Consider the following 25,405-nt stretch of genomic DNA (forward strand, 5'->3'; position numbering starts at 1 on the left):
CTCTCCCCAAATTCACCCTCTGCTCCCCTCCCCCCACCTCTGTCCTCACTCCCTTCCCCTCACCCCTTCCCCATCCCCATCCTATCCCTCTGCCCTCCTCCCACCACCTCACCCCAATCCTCACCCCTCTACCCTTCACCCCTCCTCCCCCTGCAGCGTTGGCCCCAGTCAGGCACCAGGGGTAAAGGGACCCCCGGGGTGTCTGACCTGGGAGGCCAGGCCAAGGGCACCCAGGGAGCAGCAGGACTCAGGGTCTCCTCCCCACTCACCACCACCTCCATCCGCTCGCAGGCCCATACCTCCACTTGAGCCTCCTCCCAGGCATCCAGACGGACAGACTTCACCTTGCTGACCTGGGGGATGTTCCGGTGGATTCCGGAGCAGCTCAGACAGATGAACACCCCCAGGGTGTAGGAAGCCCAGTCGGGATCTGGAAGGCAAAGGCCAGATGCTCAGGGAGGCTCTGCCCCAGGAAATGGAACCCCACCGGGACTCTCTCTGGCCTCAGTCTCCCCATCTGTGCAAAGGGAGGCTGGCAAGGAGATCCCCAAAGCTCACGGGCTCGTGTCCCATGCGAGGTCCCTCCCGCCTGCCACAGGTGAGCAGCCCCACCCCCGACATCCCAGCCCCTCCGTGCACACCCAGGTGGACAACCTGTGGCTGTGGGAGATGCGCTAGACAATGACACGCGATCGGCACCACAGCCTCGGCCACGCGCTCAGACACGCCTTCACGTCTTGCTCACCCGCAGAGTGCAACGGGAACACGTGTGTGCGTGTGTGTGGACACAGCAACGTGCAGAGTGCTGACGGCCGTGTCACCCAACTCGGGGTACAGGTCCAGGTGGAAGCGCCCACTTTTCTGCACATTTGCAACTTTTCATATTGAACCACAGCCAGCGGTGGAATGTGGTGCTTGACAAACTGGGGCACTGGGGGCGGCCCCAGTATCGATCCTCGTGTTCTGCACACCCCACCCTAGTAACCGAGTGTGGGGGCCGGGCCGAGGGAGGGAGACTCCGAGCGCGCACACGGAAGAGACAGCCGGTCTCCGAAGCACCTTCCACTTGTAAGGAGAGCTTCTCTGCACCAGGTGGTTTAAACCCAGAAGCCAGGAGGCCCAGAGTCTCTCCCCAGATACCAAAGGCCAGACCACAGGCCCACAGCACGTGCTAGGAGCGTGTTTGCAGGGCATGTGGATGTGGAGTGGGCAGGTGTGGGTGTGCACGTGGGAGCAAGCGAGCGGCCAGGTGTGGGTGTGGAGGCTGGTGCAGCACGCATTTCCGGTTCCTGGACCAAGGACCAAGGACCAGCAGCACTGGCCCTAGGGGCACCCGGATCCAGCCCCGGACTTGCAGCTGCCGAGGGCACCGCCCATGCCTTGGGCCCAAGCCTCCCTCCTGCCTGTTTGGGGAGACAAGGGCCGGCTCGCTGTGAGATCCGAGACGGACACAGAGGATGGGTGGGCTGAGCAGTTGAGCCAGGGGTTCTTGTCATTATAGGCCTTGCTCACTTTCCAAACCTGGTGGCTGAGCTGACAGCATCCCTGTCCCCATCGCCGAGGCGCCCGTGGGGTGCACTCTAGGGTCTGGCAGAGGAAGTGGAGGCCAGGGAGGCAGGTCGCTTCTAAGTGGCCCCCAGAATAGAGAAGTTTCAGGAGAAAAACAGCCACGTCATCGTGGGGGCCCCCGCGCTGAGCCCCACAGGCAGACTGTCCGTGGGGGCTGGGGATCCTCCCAGGCCCCCCCTCCAACCTCGCCTCGGTGCCTGTTTATGGGGTGGGGGCAGCTGCTGCAAGATGGGACTCCTGGTGAGTCTGGTGGGCTGGGGGATGGGGAAGTGACCCCATGCACAGAGGCAGGCTCCTGGCACTCTGAGACCAACAGGGCCCCAGCCCCGCCTCCTCCCTGTTCGGGGGTTGGCCGACATCAGCCTTCCCCCACTGGGGCCAGCGAGGGGTGCAGCCCAGAGGACCCGAGGCCTTGGAACCTTGCTTCTGGGGGCCTTACCCCATCAGAAGAGCTGTGAGCAGAGGGGCAGGGCAGACCACCAACCCACCCACCCATCCTCCCAGACCCCCCTCTTTCCACCCCTGGCTCCGTGCCAGCCCCTCACGGCCCCCCACAGCCCCTTTGACTGCTCCACCCACAGGCCACAGGTCCCGGAAGCCAGAGCATCACATCAGCTTTGTTTGGAACCTTCCGGGGACTTTTCACCACCTCCTGGCTCCTCCCCAGGCACTGCTCCAGCCTCCCACGCCTAGCCGGCCCCTTCCTCCGCACGTCTCAGCGCAAATGTCACCCTCACAGAGCCCCCTGGCCACCAGCTGGGGGCACCCTCACACGTCCCCCATCATAATGCCCTTCTCGGCTCTTCACACCATCTGCCAGGCTGGCACTGAGTTTCTCCGGCTGTCTCCCGAGCACTGCCTGTCTCGACCCCTGGAATGTCAACGGGTCAGGAGCCTGATGTGCTATGGGCCCCCTCCCAGCAGCCTGGTCCCCAGATGTCTACACGGCCCCCACAGCCATGTCCCTGAGCTCCTTGCCACTGGCCCAGGGTGACGGCTCAAGGGACACCAAGGGACAGGCCACCACCCCTGCTGCCCTGAGCACGGACCTGGGGGGGTGTCTTGGCTACAGGGCCTAACTCCAGCCAGAAGCCAGGCCTCCAACGTACTGGGGTCCTCAGAGCAGGCAGGATGGGCATGCAGGGGACCCCAGAGGGTGGGCAGCAAGGGAGAGTGGGTGGGGAGAAGGCCACATGCCCCAGTTCCGTGCCTCCCTGAGGGCTGGGTGGGGGTCAGAGGGCCAGAGAGCCACCTCTAGCCCAAGCGCTCTCAGCAGCACGGAGACAGAAGACCCCCCCGCCACATGACCTAAGTTTCCACAGGAACCTGGGGATGCCGAGGGCAGGGCGAGGGTCCACAGCTCCGCAGGAACCAGGCTTCCACCTCCATCCTCTACTCTCGGAAGACACTCTCCCTGCATTGCTGCCAAGGGGGCACACCGAAGCCCCTGGCACTCCCACCTGCCAGGCCCCCACCCCATGCACCCCTGTCCCGCAGCCACAGCCCACCCGAATGCCTGGGCACACCCACCCTCCTTGGACCCCAGGAGACGCTCCCTCTTCGTGAAAATGCTGCCCCACTGGGAAATGAGCCACTCCTCTGTTCTGAGAGAACAGGAGCAGGGAAGACCCACGTGGGCCAGCTGGGAGGAGGCCCTGGGCCGCTCCCACCCTTCCCCTGGCGCTGCTGCTCTTGGGTGAAGGGGCCCTCCCAGCAGTGAGGAGCCAGCAGGAGCAGACACAGAGCTGTGGGCCCAAGCAGCAGAAACCCGGCAGAATATCCTATCAGGGTGGGGCAGCAGGTGTCCTCCCGAAGCCAGACTGAGGAGCTGTGGCTCCCTCACCCATTCACACTCACAGGAGAAACGCCTGGGGCCTCCCCCACCAGTGGCTCACCAGGGAGGACCCAGCTGCTCCATCACACACACCCCAGAGCTGAGCAGACCCCCAGCTGAGCCAGCTGGGCTGGGTCCCACTCCCTCCCCACCCTTCCTAGCTGTGTGTCCCAAGGCAAATTACTTCACTGCTCTGTGTCTCAGTTTCTCCTTTGCAAAACGGACAGAACTCCACCACGGCCACCGAGACCATTCGCATGCAGACAGCCTGGTACGCCAAGCACTCAGTTAATGCCGGCCATCGCAGAGCGGCCCGGCCTGTCCAGGGGGACTGCTAACGGCTTCCCCATTCACCCTCAGACATGTCCCGGTTCAGACGCTCATTTCCTCAGCCCCCCTGACCACCGAGGCTCACCAGCATCTGTTTCTCCTCCTCCCTGGGTCACAGTGCATGACACTTCCCAGCCTCCTGGAAGTCAGCGCAGCCAGGATTCCGGCCTGTGGAATGTGATCAGAGGGACCCGTGTCCCTCCAGGCCTGGCTGACAGCCATCACCGACCCATGGTCCTCCGTGTCCCCATCCTTGGCTGACAAGGGGGAAGGGCAGAGCCCCTGAGTCACTGTCTGGAGCAGAGAGGCCCCAGAGAGCTGGGACCAGGCCCCTCTGCAAAGCACTGTGTTCTAAGCAAGTAACAAGTCCTGTCTCTGAGATGCGGGGCCATTTGTTACAGCCGCTCCCCTGCCTAATGGTCTGTCTCCCCACTCACTGTGGGCCTCTTGAGGACCTAAGTCCCAGCCCCAGGACCCAGCACAGAACCTAGCCAAAACCAGGGGCTCAAGCGTTCCTGATGAATGAATGACCAAACAGCCCTATGCCTGCAGAGTCCCCACTTCCCAAGAGAGAGCCCAGGCCTTCTCCCCCTCCATCGACACACGTTTGCTGAGGGAAGCCCGGTGTGGGCAGGGAACATGGTCGTGCGGAGCACAGCGGCTTCGCGGAGCAGAACAGAGAGGCTAGGGTGGCAGGCAGTTTATAGTTAAGCACTGTCCTGGGGACCAAACTGACATCCACAAAGGGGAGAGTCCCAATTCTCCCACTGGGCTCTGTCTCCCCAGAAACCTGCAGCAAAGCCGCTCGGGCAACAGTTGAGCACAGAAAGCCCAGCAGGCATGGAGTCCTGGGCAAACAGCAGCCTTTCTAGGCCTCACCCTCCTCCTCTGTGACATGGGACAATAATGGCGACTTGCAATTTGAGCCCAACTGGGAAAGTCACTGGGGTGCAGGAGAGACCCCACTTTTCACCACTTGCTAACATCTGCTCTGAGTGTGGACCTCCGGCCCAGGCCTCTCTCCTCACGGCCTTCATCAACTTGTGTGGAAATTCTGAGACTGGCTGAACAAAGACCACCAAACACTCCCGCTCAGCCAGCGTCCATCCTCACACGCGGGCTCTGGGACAAGGCTGTCTACGTCCTGGCCTAGAGGACCTGTTGACAGAACACTTCCGCAGGGATTGGCAAGCTGTGGCCCTCAGGCCTGTTTTTTTTAAATAAAGTTTTATTGGCCCACAGCCACACCCATCATTTACATTTTTGTCTGTGGCTGCTTCTACAATTAAAAGGCAGAGCTGAGTGGTTGTGGCCGAGAAGGTATGGCCAGCAGGGCCTGAAATATTAACTATCTGGTCCTTTAAGAAAACATTTGCCAAGCCCTGTGTTAGAGGGGAAAAGGGTGAGAAACATGTGAGCCCAAGGAAGGCATGTGATCGAAAGGCGTAGCGTTCGGCCACCACAAAGAACCATCTCTCTGACAACCAGGATGCCAGGCTTCAGGAGAAGTTTTAACACTGCCTGGCGTCCTGCCGCCAGCCCCAGCACCAACCGGTACACAATTTCAGGCTGTCTGACCCCATGCAGTGCATCCGGCATGGGTGCGTGTGGGGGCGGGATACGCACGCACGCCCTCCAGCATAACCCGAGCAGCTGCTTCCACGGAGGGCTCAAGGATGTCTGAAATTAAGAAATGGAGACAGTAGGCAACACAAACGTATCACTTGTACCTTTTTTAAAAAGCGCTGGTGATGGAACCCCATTACGCATCCACAAGAATGGCTAAAGTGTGAAGGACCGATATTACCAAGTGACAGAGATGAGAGCAGCTGGTGCTCTCGGACGCTGGCAGGAGAGTGAGTTTGCTCCACACTCCCTTTGGAAAACAGCGTGGCAAGTGCTCACATATCTAAACGTCTCTCTGCCGTAAACCAGCAATTCTACTCTAGGTATTTACCAAAGTGAGAGGAAAACACGCCCACAAAGAGATCTGCACACCCCACAATATACGAAGGAGATAAAGACCATGACCAACGGTGATTTATATCAGGAGTGCAAAGTCAGCTTCACATTTGAAAACCAATCAATGTAATTCGCTGTATTTACAGACTCAAAAAGAAAAACCATATGGCTGTGTCAATAGAGTCAGAAAACCACGTGATACAATGTACCATCGTGGTAAAAATTCTCAGAAAACTAGGAACAGAGGGGGACTTTCCCAACTTGATACACAGCATCTATGAAATTGCTGACATCATACCTGATGGAGAAAGGCTGAATGCGTTCCCCTAAAATCAGGACCAAGACAGCGATGTCTGTTCCCATCACTCTACTCAAAAGCGAACACTCAAAAGCAGTAAAAGAAATAGAAAGCTTCCAGATCGGAAAGGAAGAAATAAAAACTCTTTTATTCATACACAACATGGTTATCAACATAGGAAATCTGATGGATTTCACGGAAACCCTACTAGAGCTAGTAAGGCTGCAGGATATGAGATAAATACACGAAAATCCAATATATTCCTGTACACCAGCAATAAGCAGCGGAAACAGACGTTTACAAATACCGCACACAGGGGCGCCCGGGGGGCAGCGGTCGGGCGTCTGCCTTCGGCTCAGGGCGTGATCCCGGTGTTCTGGGATCGAGCCCCACGTCAGGCTCCTCTGCTATGGGCCTGCTTCTTCCTCTCCTGCTCCCCCTGCTTGTGTTCCCTCTCTCGCTGGCTGTCTCTATCTCTGTCGAATAAATAAATAAAATCTTTTAAAAAAAAATACCGCTTACAGGATTGTTGCACAATGTGGATGTTTTAAATGCTACTGAGCCACACTTAAAAGAGAGTAAAACAGTAAATTTTATGTCACGTATGTTTTGCTACAATAAAAAGTTAAAAACACCATTTATAATCCATAAAAAAATGAAATACGTAGGGGTAAATACGACAAACAGCACACTGAACGCTACAAAACCTCGCCGAGATACGTCACAGACCCCCTAAATATGGAGTGAAAGATACTATTTTCATGGTTGGAAGACTTGATATCACAAAGATGTAAACTCTCTCCAAATTAATCTACAGATTCGACGTAAACCCAATCGGAATTCCAGCAGGATTTTTTAAAATAGAAATGAACAAACCGATTCTAAAATTCATATGCAAACGCCAAGGACCTAGAGTAGCCAAAACAACTTTGAAAAGGGGCAGAAACAGAGGACTAACACTACGTGGTTTTAGAATTTATCGTAAACTTATGGTTATCAAGACCGCAGGGTACTGGCATAGAAACAGAGCTCAATGGCGCAGAATAGAGAGCCGAGAAATAGACCCACAAGTGTTACTGACGCGGGTGTAAAGGCAAGTCAGTGGAGAAAGAATCGTCTTCCAGCTCATGGTGCTGGAACAGTTGGGTGTCATCTGCCAAAGTCCTAAATGCCAAACCAGGCCTCCCACCACGTACAAGAAGTCATTCAAACGCATCATTGCGCTAAACGTAAAACCCAAGGCTATAAGCCTTCCAAAAGAAATCTTTGTGACTTTGGGTTAGGCAAAGCTTTTTTGGCCACAGAAAACTAAAAAAATTAAATAAACAAATAAATGAGTTAGCTTCATCAGAATTTTTAAAAGAAAAAGATCTGCTCTTTGAAGGACGCTGGCTGAGACACGTGACTTTGCAAACCATGTCTCTGATAAAGGACGCATGTCCAAAGAGCACAAAGGACCGTTCAGACTGAATAGTAAGAACGCAAACGTCTCAACAAGAAGAGGCAGAGGGAAATCTGTCTACCGGGGAAGGTATGGGGGCGCACGGGGGGAGGCCCCACGAGCCCTGCGAGAGCCCGCGCTCTCCTCCCAGCTCCCTGGCATGCGTGGAAGGGGCGCATTTCACTGCGTGTGAGTCACACCACCATAAAGGTGAATCTGAGAAAGCAGTAGGTGTTTCTAGGGCCCCAACCCTCCCCCAGAGATTGGAGAAGCAGAAACATCAGGGCCTCTCACCCGAGTGCAGCCTGCTCTGCAGGGTCGCAGGAACCTGCCTCCCCTAAGAGGTACGCCCTTCCCCTCCCAGACCAGCAGCCATGCTCTCCCAGAGGCTACATCCCCTGGCCCCTGGGGGCCATGTGTTGGCCAATCTGGGGGCCTGGCCCTGGAGAGGAAGCAGAAATGTCCCAGGTACCCTCCAGAGCCTCCCTGGCCATCCCGCCCACTGGGGCAAGCCCACAGCCACCTCATCACAGTCCCTGGGGGCTAATGACTGAGCATGTAGTCTCACCTGGTCCCACAGCTCCATCTGAGGCTGACCCTGCCGGTGGTGGAGGTCCACAGAATGAGGCAAGTAAGGCCCAGAGAGGGTCAGACACTTGCCTGAGATCACACAGTGGCAGACTGGACCAGACCAGCACTGGTCTCCTGGAGCGCCCCCCACCCCCCACCCTGAACTACTTCCCTTCCAGGTTTGACACAGGCAGGTGCCAGGCAGGGGAGGGAGAAGAGGGGGCCTGGGGGTGGAGGCGGTCCCCCAGCTGGGCCATCTGGCCAGGTGCACAGGCGGGGCCGCTGCTCACGGGTGGTGGCTGTGACCCCCACCTGCCAGCAGGGCTCCCCAGCGCCTGCCGCTGCCCAAGAGTCGGCTGACTCTGCACTCAGGTTCTGAGCTTCCAGCAGGGGAGGGGGGGAGCCTCACCCCGACCCACACGAGAGCTTCATGCTGCACCAAGGTGAAGGCCGCCAGGAGGGGGCTGGGCTGGGCCACTGGCGAGGTGTTCTGGAGCGGGGCTGGGTCAGGCAAGCGGGCACTCTGACCTCACGCACCAAGTGCGGTTCCCCCAAGTCCCACTCTAAGGGTCCCACAGCGCTTTGTCTGGGTGTCATCTGCCTGGCAAAGATCTGGCACAAATGTCACGTCTCTGGGATCAAACAGGGTGCGGCTGAGAGCACTTGGAGGCCGGCCCGCCAGCGGGAGGTGCCTGCACCCCAAAGGCTCACGTAGGCTCGCGGCAGCTCCGGCGAGCGTGCCGCCCATCGAGGAGTGGGGGGGATCCTAAAGATGGAGGCGTGGGGTACCAGCCTCCCCCAGGGTCCGCCAGCAGGGGGACACGGTCCTGCTGCTCTCAGGATTCAGCGACCCTGGAGGGCCCCGTCCAAGCACCCCACGTCCAAAACGCCGCCCTGGGGCCTGGGGCTGGGGCGGCTTTTCAATCGAGAGCCCTGATTAAAGACAACACTGACTCCGGTAGGACAGGTCTTGAGGAGACTGACTCCTGGGCTCCAGGAGAGGACGCCCTGCCCCCCGCAAGCCCCTGAGGGCGGAGTGCCAGTGAGCTGGCCAGCTGGCCGCACACCCTTCACCCCAGGGCAGCCCCAGAGCTGCCCAAGGAATCAGGGGCGGGAGTGACTCCTCGTGAAGTGTGACCTGGGGACTCCTGGACTCCAAGCCCCGCCCTCCTCCCTAAGAGAGCCTGAGGCAGAATCTCAGGAGGGCCACCCCGACCCTACAGGCAAGGACGCCCCAGCCGGTCTGTGTGCACTCTCAGGAGGGAGGACACAGGCGGCTGGACAGACGCTGGAGGGAGGTCCCCAAGGAAGAAGGGACAGGGCTGATGCTTTTGCGGTCTGGGTGGCCAGGCTGGCCCCGGGGCTTCTTCTCAGGCTGCTGGAGCTCAGCCGGGTCTGCCCACCCGCGTACATGCCCACACCCCCACATGGCAGCCCGGAGAGAGGCTCCAGGCGTGAGGGGTCTGCCTGTCTACAGAAGCCTCACGCTAAGCTCAGAGCCCCTCCAGGGCAGGAGGGCAGCGGGCTGGGGTGCCCAAGTACCAGGACCCCCTTACCCCAGGCAGGAGGGCCCCACACCCCAGTCTAGGCTCTGCTCTCCATACCCCTTGCCACGGCGCAGGCAGCTGAGACACACAGCCGTCCCATCCTCTCTCTGGGCACCAGAGACTTGGGGGATCCTCGCCCAGTAGCCTGGAGTGGGCCCCCAGAGCCTGTGTCCCCCAGCAGAGACCGCACCCCAGGGCGTGTGCTGGTCGGGGTGGGGGGTAGTAGATGGAGGCGCTGCAGACAGAGCGGAGGGCAGCGAGAGGGGCCGGGCCCAGTCTGCACCTCCCAGGGAGCCCGGAGATGATTCAGCCCGCACTGTTCCCTGGAGCAGAAGTGAGGCATCTGGGCAGGTGAGACACGTCCTGGCACTGGGCTGGGCCCAGCCGGTAGCGTCACCCCCACCAAAGCCCAGCAGGGGAGAGGGCACGTGCACAGAAGCGTGGGTCTTGGCAGGGCCCTGGGGCTGGCTCCGAGAACTCTGCCTGTCCCACACTGTGGCCCAGGAGGAAGGAGGGCACAGGTGTGGGGGGAGGGCTGCCCTTTCTGGTTTCTGCTGTCAAAACCTCCCAACATNATCTCTGTCAAATAAAAAAAAATTAAAAAAAAAAAAAAAAAACCTCCCAACATGCTACGTTCTGTTTGTTTGCTTGACCCTCCGTCTCCGGTCTCCCCGCTGCAGGGGCGCAGGCAGGCTGGCTTCCGCACGCCGCCTGGAGTCACCGAGGAGGGGACCATCTACAGAGCAGACCCTGAAGGAGGGAGGCTCGCATCTTCCCCTCTTCCCCCACCCCAGTGCGGGACCCAGCTTTCCCTGGGGACCCTCCCCTCCTGCCTGGCCCAGGGGCCTGCTTCTGGCACATTCCCTTCCCTCCGCGGGACCAGCCCCTTCAGCACACGTTCTGCGGGATTTCAGAGTCCCTCCCCTGACGCTGCAGCACCTTCCAGCCACTGCCCTGTACGCCCCTCCACCCCCACCCTTTACCAACCCCTGGCCTGCAGGTACCGCACGGGACCCCTGGGCTAGGGAGCGTGCGCGACGGCCTGCCTGCCCCGGCGGTCCTCCCGCCCCCCACCAGGCTCTGGACCCCTCCCTCTCATCTCGTCTCCTGGTTGTAAAAACCGTACTTGGGAGCTGAGGGCATGTGGTAGTCACACGACACTGGGGATGTTCTAAATGCCACCGGGCTGCTGGCTTTGATGGTCAGTTTTACGTTACGTGAATTTCACCTCAGGGAAGAAAAAAGCAGAAAATCTGTATATCTTCGGCTATTGGCTACCTGGTGTCTACCTCCAGCCTCTTTGTCCAGAACGTTCCTCAAGCTTGAGTCTCCACTCGCGGTCTGTGGCGACTTCTCAATCGTAACCCCTCACACCAGCTCCTGGTCTCCACCCTTCTTCCTTTGTCCTTGGCTCTAAACCAGAGTGTCCTCGTCTCTCCCTGTCCTGCGCCCCACACCCTATGTTCCAGCACATTCTGTTCCCCAAATTTCAAACTATATCCAGGATTTGACCACTTCCCACTGTACCACTGCCAGCGGCCGAGGCGACTCAAAGCCTCCCAGCGTCCACCTCACCTCTGCCGGCCAGGACCCTCCCCTACAGCAGGCAACGAGGCCCTGCATGCTCCATGCCACCGGTGAGCCCGTCCCCCACTCTCCGCCCGGAACACACTTGCCTACTTGCTTCTCCTTTGAACACACGAAGCTCATGGTCCACAGTGGCAGGGGCCACTGTATCTGGTATGGCCACCCCTCTTCTGGGGGAGCTGTCTCCCCTCCTCCATGGATAATTCTGGATAATCCCAGCACCAGAAACCCCAGGGTCTTTTTACCCACCTCTCCCCACATCCCCTTCCAGTGACATCCTCCTGCTCAGGGAGCCCCAGACCTCACCGCACCCCAGGACCACACCGTAACCTTGGTCACTGCCAGTAACCCCACACTTGCCATCTCAGTACCTGTACTCACTCATGGCCTGCCCTGACACCAGTGACCGCCAGTCCACCCCCTGCCCCTTTCCACATCGCCCTGTGTCTTCCCTGCCCGCCCTCATCACACCATGTAGAGCCCATCCCTCCACCAAAGCCCATGCCCAAGGAGCTGAATGTTCTAGAGAAAGACACAGGACCCTGTAGAAGGTGCCTAGGTTCATTTGGGACCAGGGGAAGGTGTGGATGGTAAACCGTGGTGACTTGTGATCAATGTCGGGTCTCAGCACAGGAGCAGCTGTGCTCTGGACCCCTGGCCCCGGGCATGCAGCTGTGCAGTGTTCCCGGGGCAACCACACCTGCACAAGAGTCAGGATGGGCAGCAAGGACCCTGTCCTCCAGGTATCAGGTCTGTGCTCTGTTCACGGATTGCTGCCTCTGACCAGGAGGGGGGCAGCTACTCCCCTCCAGCTCAAGTGACTTCCCAGGACTTAAAGGTGTAGGGCCCCCCACCTTCAGAAGCCAGGCATTAAAGACTGGGACATTCTAAACAACTGCATATACAAGAAAAATTCACAAATGACCACAGAAAGGCTTAGAAAGGACCCGAGACGGAGCATCTGGGCAGCTCAGTCGGCTGAGTCTCCATTTCTTGAGTTTGGCTCAGGTCATGATCCCGGGATCATGGGATCAAACCCGATGCTGGGCTCCGCGCTCAGCACAGAGTCTGCTTGAGATTCTGGCTCTCCCTCTGCCCCTCCTGCTCATGCGCTCTCACTCTAAAATAAATAAATAAAATCTTAAAAAAAAAAAAAGACCCAAGGAGACATTAAGTTTATACCTCAGGGTGATCCTTGGCAGATAGTCTATAACAATCAAAACAAAACAAAAACAATAAACGAAACAATGACTGAGCCAGCGAGCCCTGGGAAGAGGGGAGCATCTGATTTCCAAGTTCCCACATTATTAGTTTCAAACGTCCAACAAAAACAAGCACAAGGCATACAGAGAAACAGAAAAGCATGGTCCGTTCAAAGGAGCAGATGAACAGAATCTGTCCCCAACAAGGATTTAGTGGCAGACGTATTACACAGATGTTAAAAAAAGTTTTAAATGTGCTTGAAGAACAAATGCCATATGTGAAGAAAGTCAAGAAAACAATGTACAGACAGAAGAGAGATAGGAATAAAGACAGAAAATCTACAAAGAAACCAGAAAGAAACTTCTGGATGTGAAAGCACAGTAACTGAAATAGAAAATTCACCAGAGGGATTCAAAGGCAGATCTGAGCAGCCAGGAGAAAGAATCAGTGACCTTGAAGACAGGACAATGGAAGTTATGGAGGCCAAGAAACAGGCAGAAAAGAAGATGGAACAAAAGTGAACAGAACGAAAAGGGCCAAGTGATGTGCATGGGAGACACTGTGCGCGGGAAGATCTGTAGAAATCATGGTGTGAGGAGACGTGAGCGCAAACATCCACGAGGCTCTGCGAACTCCAAGAGGCCACACCTTGAGACACACGACAGTACAGCGTCCAGAACCCGGACCCAAGGATCGCAAAGGCAGCAGGAAGAAAGCCACTCGTCACAAGAAATCCTCAAAGAGATGAAAAGCAGATTTCTCATCGGAAACTTCAGAGGCTAGAAGACAGTTGGCTCAAATATGCAAAGTGCTCAGAGGAAAAAAACTGTCAACTAGGAATCCTATTTCTGGCAAAACTGCCCCTCAAAAGTGAGGGAGAAATAGAGATGTTCCCAGGTAAACAAAAGTCGAGGGAGTTTGTGACCACAGCTGCAGCACCACAGAGCCATATGGAGAAACAAAGATGAAACGTAAACACGTGGCAACTACAAAAGCTAGTGTTGTTATAACAATGGTTCGTTGGCATTCCACAGTGTTAAAACAGTGGTTTTCTACATGATCTAAGAGACTAACTCATTTGATTAAAAAAATTATCAATGTAAAACTTACTACTACTATAACTTTGGTATTTAATTCCAGACCTTGTTTTCTGCATGACTTACGAGACTAAATGCATTTAAGATAATTATTCATGGGGGCACCTGACTGCCTCAGTCTGAGAAGATACCACACTTGATTTCAGTTGGGTGGAGAGATTACTTTAAAAAATGAATGAACGAATGAATGAATGAATATTTATGTCTTTAGGCACACAATGTGTAAAGAGGAAATACTGTGACATTGACAACCGAAAAGGTGTCGTACAGACAGCTGTGAAGGAACAGGGTTTCTGTGTGTTACTGAAGTTAAACTACTATAAATTCAGTTTAGAAGGTTATAAATTTAGGATGTTAAATGTGATCCCCATGGCAACCAGGAAGAAAAGAGCTATAGAATATATACAAAAGGAAATTAGGAGGGAATTTAAACACTTCACATAAACTAAACACAGAGGATGACAGGAATGCAGGAAACGAGGGACAAAAAGTTATAGGCCACACACCACACAAAGGGCACAAGACAGAAGGAAGTCCCTCCTTACCAGCGTTCACATTCCGGGTAAATGGATGAACCTCTCCAGTCAACGGACAGAGGATGGCAGGATGGACAGAAACGCGTGGTGCAGCCGCTGGCTGTCCACGAGCAACGCGACTGAGATCTGAAGACACAGCGGGTTGGAAGTCAAAGGATGGGAAAGGAGACTGTGCGCAGACCGCACCAGGAGAGCTGGAGTGGTTTCACGAACATCAGACAAACAGACAAAGTCAGGAAAAGGCCACAAGGGACGAAGGAGGACAGTCCGTGTGCGTAACAGCTCAAAACAGCAAGAAGATCTAACAATTACATTTACGCGTCTCATGACAGACCAACAAAACACAGGAAGCCAGACCCGACAGAGCAGAAGGGAGACACGGCGAGCCTCGAATGACAGCTGGAGACCGCGGTGCTGCGCTCATGGGGATGGACGGAAACATCACAGGAGTAAGGGAATGGGGGACTTCACGCAACAGCCAACCAGATCCAACCAGACGCTCCACCTGACCGGGACGGCGCACGCATTCCTCCCTGGTGCCCGCAGGGCGGCGTACCGTTGTACCCGATCGACCACACGTGAGGCCACAGATGAGACTGGACAGATTTTAGAAGGTAGGTTTCATACAAAGTATCTTCTCTGGCCCCAACAGGGTGGAGTTAGAAGTCAACACAGAGACAATGGGAACGTTCACAACATCGTGGAAATGTAACACACCTTTACACGACCAGAGGATCAAGGAAGAAATCACAAGGGAAAATAGAGACGAAATGAAATTAGATGAAGGAAAACAGAACACGACACCAGAACACGGGCTGCAATGACAGTGGTGCCAGCAGGGAAATCTGCAGCTGTAAATGCCAACGTTACAGAACTAGGAGGACATCAAACCAACGACTGAACTTACACCTGAAGGAACTAGACAAAGAACAAACAACCCCAAGCTGGCAGAAGGGAGGAAATCATAAAGACTGGAGCGGAGATCAGTGCGATAAAAGAAAACCAAGAGAAAATAAATGAAAGCAAAAGCTGGTTCTTCGAGAAGATCAAGGCGAGCCTTGAGCTGGATGGACTAAGAAATAGACTCGAGTCACTAAAATCAGACCTGAAGTGTGGACGCCGCTACCAAAAATAAAATGGTCTACGAGAGCGCGCTGTGAACAACGGTATGCCAACAACGGGGTCACCTAGATGAAGTGGACAAATTCCTGGAAACGGGAAACCCACCAAGACCAAATCACCAAGAAGTGGACCATCTGAACGAGCCTATGAACGAGTAAGAGACTGAATCAGTCATAGAAATTCCCAGCAAAGAACAGCCCTGGCCCTGACAGCTTTACTGATGAATTCTGCTCAACACTGAATAACCAACACCCACCCTTCTCGAGCTTTTCCAGAACAATCGTGGGGGAGGGAGCACTTCCTGATTGATCCGATACAGCCAGAACCCCCGAGATACTCCGAGAAAATCACAGACCAGTGTCCCTTGTGAACACGGAGGCCAACACCCTCAACGGGCCACTGGAGGACAGGCCGCAGCAGCGTAAGAAGATAGCGGCTTTCTCCGTGGGCCGCACAGGGGGCTCCCCGTGAAAACCCGCCAGTGTGACGCACCACGTCCGCAGTACGAGGGGACGCCCACACGATCATCGGTCTCAACTGATGCAGGAACAGCACTTGACTCATCCGACGCGCTCATAAAGGCACTCGACAAACCAGGGACAGGAGGAACCGTCTCCACACGGTAACCTCGAAACCCCCACGGCAAACGTGATCCTTAACGGGGACAGCCTGAGCGCTTCCTCAAGGAGCAGGGATGATGAAGGGCGCCTGCCCTCACCACCTCCGCTCCACAAGGTCCTGGAAACTCTGGCGGAGCAGCTGGGGACAAGAACGAAGCAAGAGGCATCTACAGGGGAAAGGATCTGTTTGCCTATGATGTGGTCTTATGTGCAGAAGACCGTAAAGACTCCACAAAAGAGCAGTCAGAGTAAGTGGATCCAACAACGGAACGGAGACAAAGTCAGCACATGAAAATCAGCTGCGTTTTTATTTTTACTTACTTATTTTTTAAGTAGTTTCTACACCCAACATGGGCCTCAAACTCAGCACCCTGAGATCCAGAGTCGGGTGCTCAGCTGACTGAGCCAGCCAGGGGCTGTAGTCAGTTGCATTTTTATACAGAATGAGCAATCTGAAAGTAAATTGTTAGAACAAATCAATTTACAATAGCATCGAAACCAATAAAATACTTAAAAAATAACCAAGTTAGTTAAAAAAAAAACTTGTATGATGAAAACTCTCAAATGTTGTAGAAAGAAATTAAAGACATAAATACATGGAAACATATCGCATGTCATGGACTGGAAGACTTGACGCTGTCAGAGTGTCGATATTCCCCACAGCAAACCGACAGACTCGATGCAACCCTAACAAAATCCCAATGACCATCAGAGCTGGAGGGCTCCCACCCTGTGATTTCGAAATCTAACGCAAAGCTGCAGTCATGAAAACAGTGTGGTACCGGCATCAACCACACAGACAGCGGGACAGAATAAACCAGGAATTTAAGCTTCGCCCAGGCGCTCAGACGCCGTTTGACGCGAGCGCTAAGACCCCTCAATGGGGAAAAGACAGGTTTCTCAGCAAGCGGCGCTGGGAAGACGCCCACGTGCGCAGAGTGACGCTGGGCCCTCACCCAAGAGCATGTACAAAAATTAACTCAAAATGGATCTAGGACCTAAACCTAAGACCACAGGCCCCCATGTTGGGCCACAAAACAGGTCTGAATAAATTTAAGAAGATGAAAATCACATGACACATCTTCCGACCACCGTGGTGTGAAACTAGAAATCCAGGACAAGAAAACTGGAAAATTCCCACGTGTGGAGATTCAGCAAGATGCTTGAACGACCAGTGGGTCAAGGGGGAAATTGAAAAATAATTGAGACAAATGAAAATGGAAAACCACACACGGAGGGAGACTCAGAGAGCCCAGCAACAACTGTTGTGAGAGGGAAGCCCACGCGGTAGGCACCCGCCTGGAGAAACAAGAAAGGTCTGTGATAACCCTAACTGCACGCCATGAGGAGTTAGAGAAAGAACAGACGAAGCCCAGGGCGCCCGGGGGCACGGTCGGTGAAGCATCCGGCTCTTGGTCTGGGCTCAGGTCGTGATGTCAGGGTCGTGAGCCCCACAGTGGGCTCCGTGCACAGCGTGAAGTCTGCTTGAGACCCTTGCTCCCTCTGCCCTCCCCCCACCCCGCTTGCTTGCTCTCTCTCTCTCTCTCTAAAAAAAAAGAGAGGGGGACAAAAAAGATAATAGAAAGATTAATGACATGAAAAGCTGTTTTTCTGGAAAAGATAAGCAAAACTGACAAACTTTCGCTAGACTCACCAAGAAAACAAGAGAGAGGACTCAAATCAATAAAATCAGAAAGAGGAGACCGACGACTGATACCATGGAAACACTGAGGATTGTACGAGACTATTACGAATAGTTCATCCCCACCAACTGAACAAGAAACTAATAAATCCCCAGGAACGTAGGAGACCGAATCATGAAAAAGTAGATCTGAACACATGGATTAGTAACAAGGAGACTGAATCCATCATCAAAAAGCTTTCAACAAACCTCCAGAACCAGATGGCTTCTGGTGAATTCTACCAATTAATACCAAAACATAGAAGATGAGGAAACACTTGCAAACTCCTTTTACGAGGCCAGCACTACCCGGGTGCTAACATCAGACAAAGACCCCACAATTACAGGCCAGTACCCCTCATGAACACAGATGCAGAAGTCCTCAATGACAGATCCGCAAACTGAATTCGACAACGCATTAAAAGGATCGTGCACCGCGGTCGAGTGGGATTTACTCCAGGGATGCAAGTCTGGATCAAGAAATCCATCCGCGCAGTCCCTCCTTTGCTGTCCTGCCCGCTGCTCTGAGCAGTGTGTTCAATAAACTTCTGTGTCCTCAGGAAAAAAAAAAAATCAATCCGGCATCCGCAAATCAATTAATGCGATTCACTCCAGTAACAAAATGAAAGGTAAAAATCATATGATTTCAATAGATGCAGTAAAAGCACTTGACAAAATTCAACATCCGTTTATGAGAAACACTCTGAACAAAGTGGGTACAGAGGGAACGTACCTCGACGCAACAAAGTCCACACAGGACAAGCCCAGAGCTCCCATCACACTCAGCAGTGAGACGCTGGGAGCTTCCCCTCTAAGGTCAGGAACAAGACAGGGATGCCCTCTCTCCACCTTTATTCCATCTGCTACTGGAAGTCCAGGCCAGAGCAATGAGGGGGGGAAAGATAGAAAAGGCATCGAAAGGGCAGCCAAAAGGGAAACAGAACTGTCACTATCGCAGATGATGCGTTATGTGTAGAAAACCCTGAAGATTCTCCACACACGCACGCACACACACGCACTAGAACTGCTCAACGCAATCAGTGAAGTTACATGACACAGAGTCAATGTACAGAAGTCAGTTGTGTTTCTCCGCACTTACAACAAACCAGGAGAAAGAGCGATTAAGAGAACAATCCTGCTGACGGGTGCCTCAAAAATAATGGAACACCGAGAAATAAAGTTAGTCCAGGAGGTGAAGGGCCGGTATGCCGAACGCTATAAAACTTTGAAGAAAGAAATTGAAGACACAAATAAACGGAAAGACAGTCCGTGCTCGTGGTTGGAAGAATTAATATTGTGCAAATATCCATACTGCCCAAAACAATCTACAATTCCATGCAATCCCTACCAAAAGTCCCATGGCATTTTTCACAGAAATAGATCAAACAATCCAAAGATTTGTATAAAATCACAAAAGACCCCAAATAATCAAGCAATTTTGAGAAAGGGGAACAAAGTTGTTGGCTTCATGCTTCCCATATTTCAAACTATGTTACAAAACTACAGTAATCAATACTATGGTACTGGTGTAAAAACGGACACAGATCAGTGGGACAGAATACGGGACCCAGAAACGGACCCACCCATACATGGTCAATAATCTATGACAAAGGAGCCAAGGACACACGATGGGGACAGGACAGTCGATTCAATAAAAGGTGCTGGGAAAACTGGACAGCCTCACGCCATATACAAAAATCAACTCAAAATGGATTAAAGACTTGAGTCTAAGACCTGAAACCATAAATCTCCTAGAAGGAAACACAGGCACTAAGCTTCTTGACATTGGTCCTGGTGAGGGATCTTTGATTTGACACCAAAAGCAGAGGCAACAAAAGCAAAAATGAACCAATGGGACCGCATCCAACTGGAAAGCTTTTGCAGCAAAAGGAAAAGACAACTTGTGGAATGGCAGAAAGTATTTGCAAATCATATCTAAAAAATACAAAGAACTCACACAACTCAGTAGCAACACAAAACAGGAGAAACACCCGACAATCCAATTAACCTGGGTAGATGTTCTGAACAGACATTTTCCCAAAGGAGACACACAGGCGACCAGCAGGTCAGCGAGAAGGTGCCCATCACAGACCGTCCGGGAAACGCACATCAGGACCACAGTGCGATCCCCTCAACACCGGTCAGGACGGCCACCGTCCAAACGACAAGAAGGAACAAGGTCGGTGAAGATGTGGAGAAAGGGGAACCCTCGTGCGCTGCCGGTGGGAAAGCGAATTGGGGCAGACACCGCGGAGAACAGCGTGGAGGTTCCTCAAAAAGTTAAAAATAGAACTACGGTAAGATCCAGCAAGGGCCCTTCTGCGTATTTACCAACGGAAACAAAAACACTATCTCGAGAAGACATCTGCACCCCCAGGCTCACTGTGGCATCGCTCACCGGGGACAACACATGGAGCCGCGACGGGTCCGCAGTGGACGAGCGGACAGTGAAGACGCTGCATGTCCACATGCGCTGGGACGTTGTTCCGCCACAAGGAAGGGGGCGCTTTGCCCTTTGCGACAGTATGGATGGACCGCGAGGGCATTACGCTAAGTGAAATGAGTCAGAAAGAAGGAGACGACTACCGTCTGTGGATCCCAGGAAAACCCCCGCACGCACGGACACAGAGAACAGACTGGCAGTGGCCGGGGGCGGGCGGCTGAGATGTGTGAAGGGGGTCAAGGGGCACAAAAGTCCAGGTACAAGACAAGCAGGTCCCGGATGTGACGTACGGCCTGGTGACCCCGCGTCGTATATTTGAACGTGGCTAAGAGAGTAGATTCTAGAAGCTCTCAACACAAGGAAAGAGCTGTGACTCTGTGTGGTGACAGGCTGCTCACCAGACTTACTGCCATCGATCGTTCAGTCTACGCAAGTCCCGGATCACTGCGTCGTGCCCCTGACGCTAATATCACGCTCCAGGTGAACAGCTCCTCGGGTTTAAAAAGAAGGACCTACGGACACGAGAGCAACACTGCAGGACCCCACGTCTCTGAGGGACCTCCAGGCTCACAGAGGCAGCTGGGGGCCGGGGAGGGGGAGTGGGAGTTTAGTGGGGACAGAGGTTTAGTTGGTGAAGATGGAAAGTTCTGGAGACAGCTGGTGGTGACAGCTGCAGACGTGAAGGTGCTGAAGGCCCCTGAACTGCACGCACCCAAATGGTCAAGACTGTCCGTTCTGGGTTCTGTGTGAAGGGGGCAGAGCCCGTCTCAGCCACTGCACTGAGCCTGATGGGGCCACAGGCAGCAGCTGCCAGGACAGCAGGGGACAAACCCAGGCCCTCCGCCTGCCACCCTGGGACCCCGGTGGAGACCTTCTGGCTCTTTCACTGGGGAACTGGGACTAAGCAGCCAGCTCACAGGTGTGGGGGACAGCAGCTGGCAGACCCCGAACCGGCAACCAAGGAGGGTCGGGCGCTAGGACAGGGGCGATGTCTCCCCGCCACGCCCCTCCCCTGCCTTCCCAGAGCGGCATCAGGAACGCAGGCCCAGCTCACACACCCTGGCCCACCCAGCAGCTCCGAGTCCACTCTGGGGCAAGCTCAGCCTAGTGAGTGTCCCCAAGCATGTCAGACCCGGGGGGCTGGGCCTCTCCTGCTGGGGTGGAGGTGGGGGGATGCACGGGGCCCAAGCACAGAGGCAGGTGAGGAACACAGCCCGGAGGGCCCTCCAGCCCATCCGACCGAGAATCACCTTGTGATCCAGCCCCCTACTCCTCCGTCTCTGCCCCAAACACTCAGGCACTCGCACCCCCGCGTCCACAGCGGCCAAGAGGTGGAAGCCAGGCAGGTGTCAACTGGTGGATGAGCAGGGACAGGCAGGCCAGCAAGGGTGGACAGACACCACGCTGCGGGAGTGAGCCAGAAACAAGGCAAACACGGCAGGACCCCACTCACACGAGGCCCAGGCGTCGTCAGACCCACAGACACGGACGGGCCAGGAGTGTAGGATGGTAAGAGCTCTGCAGACAGACAGTGGGGATGGTGGACACTAGCAGAACTGTACTTAACGCCACCACACACCCAGGACGCTTACGACGGGGGCGCCCGGGGGGCTCGGTTGGTTCAGCCTCCGACTCTTGGTTTCGGCTCAGGTCATGATCTCCTGGTCAGGGGATCGGGGATCGAGCCGGCCTCAGGCTCCCTGCTCAGCGGGGACCCTGCTTCCCCTCTCCCTCTGCCCCTGCTTGTTGTGCGTGCTTCTGCACATACACAAGTACACACGCTCCCTCCCTCTCTCTCAAATAAAGAACTTTTAAAAAAAGAAAAAGTGGTTAAAATGGTAACTTTTATGCTTATTTTACCACAAAAATTTTTGTTTAGCCCAAAAACCAGGTGGCTGCTGCCCCAGAGGTGGGTGCTGCCTGCCCGGCCCTCTCCTCAGCAGCGACGGGCCCACCCAGGGGACCCTCTCCCAAACCAGGCCGAGTTCCTGAAATTCCCCCACCGCGCTGCTTCTGTCCTGGCTTACGGCAAGTTCAGGAGAGTCGTGCCCGCCGTGAAGCCTTCCGGGCGGAGACAGCGGCTTCTGCTCTGAGGTCGCCGCGTGGCCGTGCAGCCACAGACCCCGGGCATAGCTGCGCTGCAGGGACCAGCCCCCCCCCCCCAGGCCACTCAGAGCCAGACCCTTGGGTCCCAGCTCCAGAAACGGGCCTGGAGCAGCCCGGCCTCCATGCAGCCATCCCAAACCGCGTGTCTTGGCAGAAATGAGGACCTCCCCACCGAGCCGACCGCTTGCGTCCAAAGGCCCAGGTGCTCTCAGAATTGGCTCCACCTGGAGCTCCAGATAATTCAGACGCCCAGGAGGCGTGCATCAAAGGACCCCGCGATTACCACCCACACAGAAATCCAATGAAAGCCTTGAGAGCCCAGGTCCTTCAAGGATATCGGGCCTGAGGCTCAAAGGAGGGACTCTAGCATTTGTCCCAACTAGGTAGGCAGCTCGGCAGACATGCAAAGGACCCCCCTCCCCACCCCCCAAGATGGAGACCCCACCCAGGCCTTGCAAACGCACCCACTCTCCCAGGCCTGTCATGAAACACACTTGTCTGGGAGGCTGTTAGCCGGGTCCCACGCTCAAAGGAGGGGGGAGCCCACTGCTGGAGCAGGTCCTGTGGGGGCGGCAGGGACTCCCTCATCCCAAGGCTGCCTCCCTCCCAGGAGTCCTGCCATGGCCCGCTGGCCAGACCTGCTCAAATCTACTGCAAAACCCCCCACGCCTGGTGTTTAGAGGTGGCCCAGATCTGCCCTGCTGTCCAGGGGCCCACTGCCCCCTGCCCCAGCAATGCCCTGCTGCCGGCTGGCTGTGGTCAGGCAGGGCAGCCGTGAGCCAGTCCGTGTCACCACAGAATGGCCCCGAGCTCCCTGTCTGGGCCGTGGCAGGCACAGTGGCACAGAACCTGGACAGACCAAATGACTTCATCCAAGAAGCAGAGACTGGGGGCGTGCATTCCACGGGGGTCATGAGGGAGGAGGCAGGGCAGCAGGCCTCGCCCCTGATACCCCTGCAGCAGGGGGGAAGGTCAGGAAGGGGGGCAGGGCATTGAGACCTGCTCTGCCTTTGAAGCCCCACGTCTCCCAAAGCGGGTCAAGTTTCCAAGACCTCAGTTTCCCCAGCTGTGAAATGGGGGCGATCGCCAGCATCTTGCCTGCTCCACAGGGCTGACAGACAGATAAGGCAAGCTGCTGGTGTCATGGGCCAATTCTGAAAAACCAGAGGCTTGGCCCAATGCCAGGGAAAGCTGGGCTTGTAAGAACTGACCGCTCCAGAGCCTAGCATGCCTGCCTCGGGGCAGTGGCCTCTAGCTGAGTGGGTGGGCAGGGCATGGCAGTGCCCACTGTAAAGGGAGGAGCCCCTGAAGGACCCAAGAGGCTAGGCTGCCACCCTCCCCAAAGTTGCTGGAGGGAGGCTCTGGGTCCAAACCTGCTGGGACTGAGCAGTGTAACCAGGAAGGAGAGGGACAGGGTCGGCTCCCCTCCCCCCGCCCCAGCCCCGGCCCCGGCCCCTCCCCAAGGCTGAGAACTGAACAAGCCAGTCACCTCTCTCTGGCGTGGCCAGCTTTCCGGAACAAGTGAAGGTGGAGGTCTGGAAGAGGGAGGTGGGGAGAGTGTGAGCCAAACCAGCCACCTGGCAGGAGCAGAGCACAGTGGTGTCAGCGCAGCCCTGACGGCACCATCAGGGTGGGCCCTGCAGCTACCCGGCTCAGGGGGCCGGGGGAGAGGCCACCACAGTCTGCCTGGCTTCCAGAGAAGACTGACACCAGCTCCAGGACCCTCGAGCTCCTGGTATAGCCTCTTCTGGCAATACCGCCGCTGAACAGCAGATTCCCCAGACCTGGGGCTGCCGAAGACTGCCCCCCCCAGTCCAGTGGGTAGGCAACAGAGGAGAGCTGGCGACCAGGTCTGTGGTCAGACTGCTGTCTCGGGACGAATGCAGGCCCCCTCCTTGGGGGGCTTGTGCTAGGTGTGTTCTGAGGAGTCTGGGCTAGGAGCCCCCAGCGGGGTGTCCAGTGTCCCCCTGGAGTGCCTGGGGAACAGCACTTGAGTGGGGCCACCCCCCGCCCTGGCATGGCGTGAGCAGGTGAGGCTCTAGGGGCTGCTCCTGCCCCACCCTCACCCTCAGCAAAGACCACGGGGGTGCTGCTGATGGCTCAGAAGCAGGGTTCTCCTGGCTTGGAAGCACAGCCTGTCCTTTTCCTGCTGATCCCAGGACAAATTGCCCCAGGAAAGGAGGGGAAGCTTGTCAGGACTCTAGCACCTTGGAAATCACCCCAGAACAGGGCCACCCAGGAGCAAAGTCCAGGAGATGCCTGCTGGGAGGATGGGTGCAGGTGGACCGGGAGTGAGCGAGTTACAGGCTGCACCTGCCCCAATGCCCCACCTGAACTGGCTACCTGCCCAGAGCAGCCGGTTGCTAGGGTGGGGAGAGGAGAGTCCCTTCCGATGGCTTCCTCCCCCAGCCCCCTGCTCAGGGTGCGTGCAAAAGGGTGGCCCCAGGCGGGGGGGGGGTCATGACGTCACCTCCAGGTGGCGGAGAGCCCGGTGGACCCCCACACCCACGCACAGAAGCCCCCCGGGCAGACTCGCCCTTTCTCTCCCTGCAAACGCTCGCCCGGGCAATTTCCTCTTTCTATGCGGAGCCGAGGTTTCGCAACGCGGCGGCGGTCCGCGGGTGACAGCGAGACACGCAGCCTGGGGCGGGGGGGAGGGGAGCCGACACAGCCGCAGGCCCCGGGGCCGCTGGAAGGCAACGTCCGGCTCCATGCAGGTGCACCCCGGGCCCGCACCCTCAGCCACGCAGGCGCCGCAGCACCCCTCCCAGTCCCCGGGGCTGGCATCCAGGCCGGCACACATCCCGGGCCGCACCCATCCAGGCCCCGCACCCATTCGCGCCGGCTCCAACTCGGGCCGGCGCCTCCCAGGGGCGCACCCACCCCGATCCGCATCCAGCCCGGCCCCGCACCCACGCGGACCGGCCACGACCCGCCCGGCCCGCACCTACCCGGGGCGCCGCAGTCCGCGCATCGTGTGTTCCCCGGTCGCTGCAGCAGCTCCAGNCGCTCTGGCCGGCACGGCCCGCGCGGCCCCCAGCGGCGCGGGCGGGCGGGCGGGCGGCCTCCTTCCGCACCCAACCCGGCCCCCAGCCCGCGCGCTTAGGGACCAGCCCCGAGGTCTCCCTCCTGCCCACCCCCATCTGAGCACAGCGCCACGGGCCACACTGGTGGGGGGCTTGAGCAGGCCTGGGTGGGCTCCTCCATGGGCACTCTGGGCGGGGCACAGCGCCTGGACACCTACAGTGTGTCAGGCAGCACCCCTGGCCTGGCGGGTGTCCTGGGAATGCTGGCTGATGGAAGGGGTGTCAGCTCACACCATCTCTGCCCCAGGGAGGAGACGGCCAGCAGGCCCCGTGGGCCGCAGAGGCTCAGGCCACAGGAGGGACAGGACAGGTGGGGGCCCCCATGCCCCAGATAAAGCCCCTGTCAGGAGGCCAGGGACCCCAGAGTGAGGGT

The 25,405-nt window shown here is 56.3% G+C and overlaps 1 protein-coding gene across 4 annotated transcripts in view; it reads right to left on the reverse strand.

Moving 5' to 3' along the window:
* Positions 1-24,951, reverse strand: part of ADAP1 (ArfGAP with dual PH domains 1) — a 51,505-nt gene extending 26,554 nt beyond the window's left edge. For 2 of the 4 annotated variants that reach the window (XM_034669650.1, XM_034669649.1), the window contains exons 1-2: positions 24,898-24,951; positions 300-430 (exon numbers count right to left, since the gene is read on the reverse strand). The gene's annotated coding sequence lies outside the window, so the exon portion shown is untranslated. Of the gene's footprint in view, positions 1-299; positions 431-19,405; positions 19,429-24,897 lie in introns of those variants that run through there. The other 2 variants (XM_034669647.1, XM_034669648.1) reach the window with 2 other exon arrangements.
* Positions 24,952-25,405: the final 454 nt, after the last annotated feature.

Source organism: Ailuropoda melanoleuca, chromosome 10 (genome assembly GCF_002007445.2).
Source record: "Ailuropoda melanoleuca isolate Jingjing chromosome 10, ASM200744v2, whole genome shotgun sequence".
Classification (NCBI taxonomy): domain Eukaryota; kingdom Metazoa; phylum Chordata; class Mammalia; order Carnivora; family Ursidae; genus Ailuropoda; species Ailuropoda melanoleuca.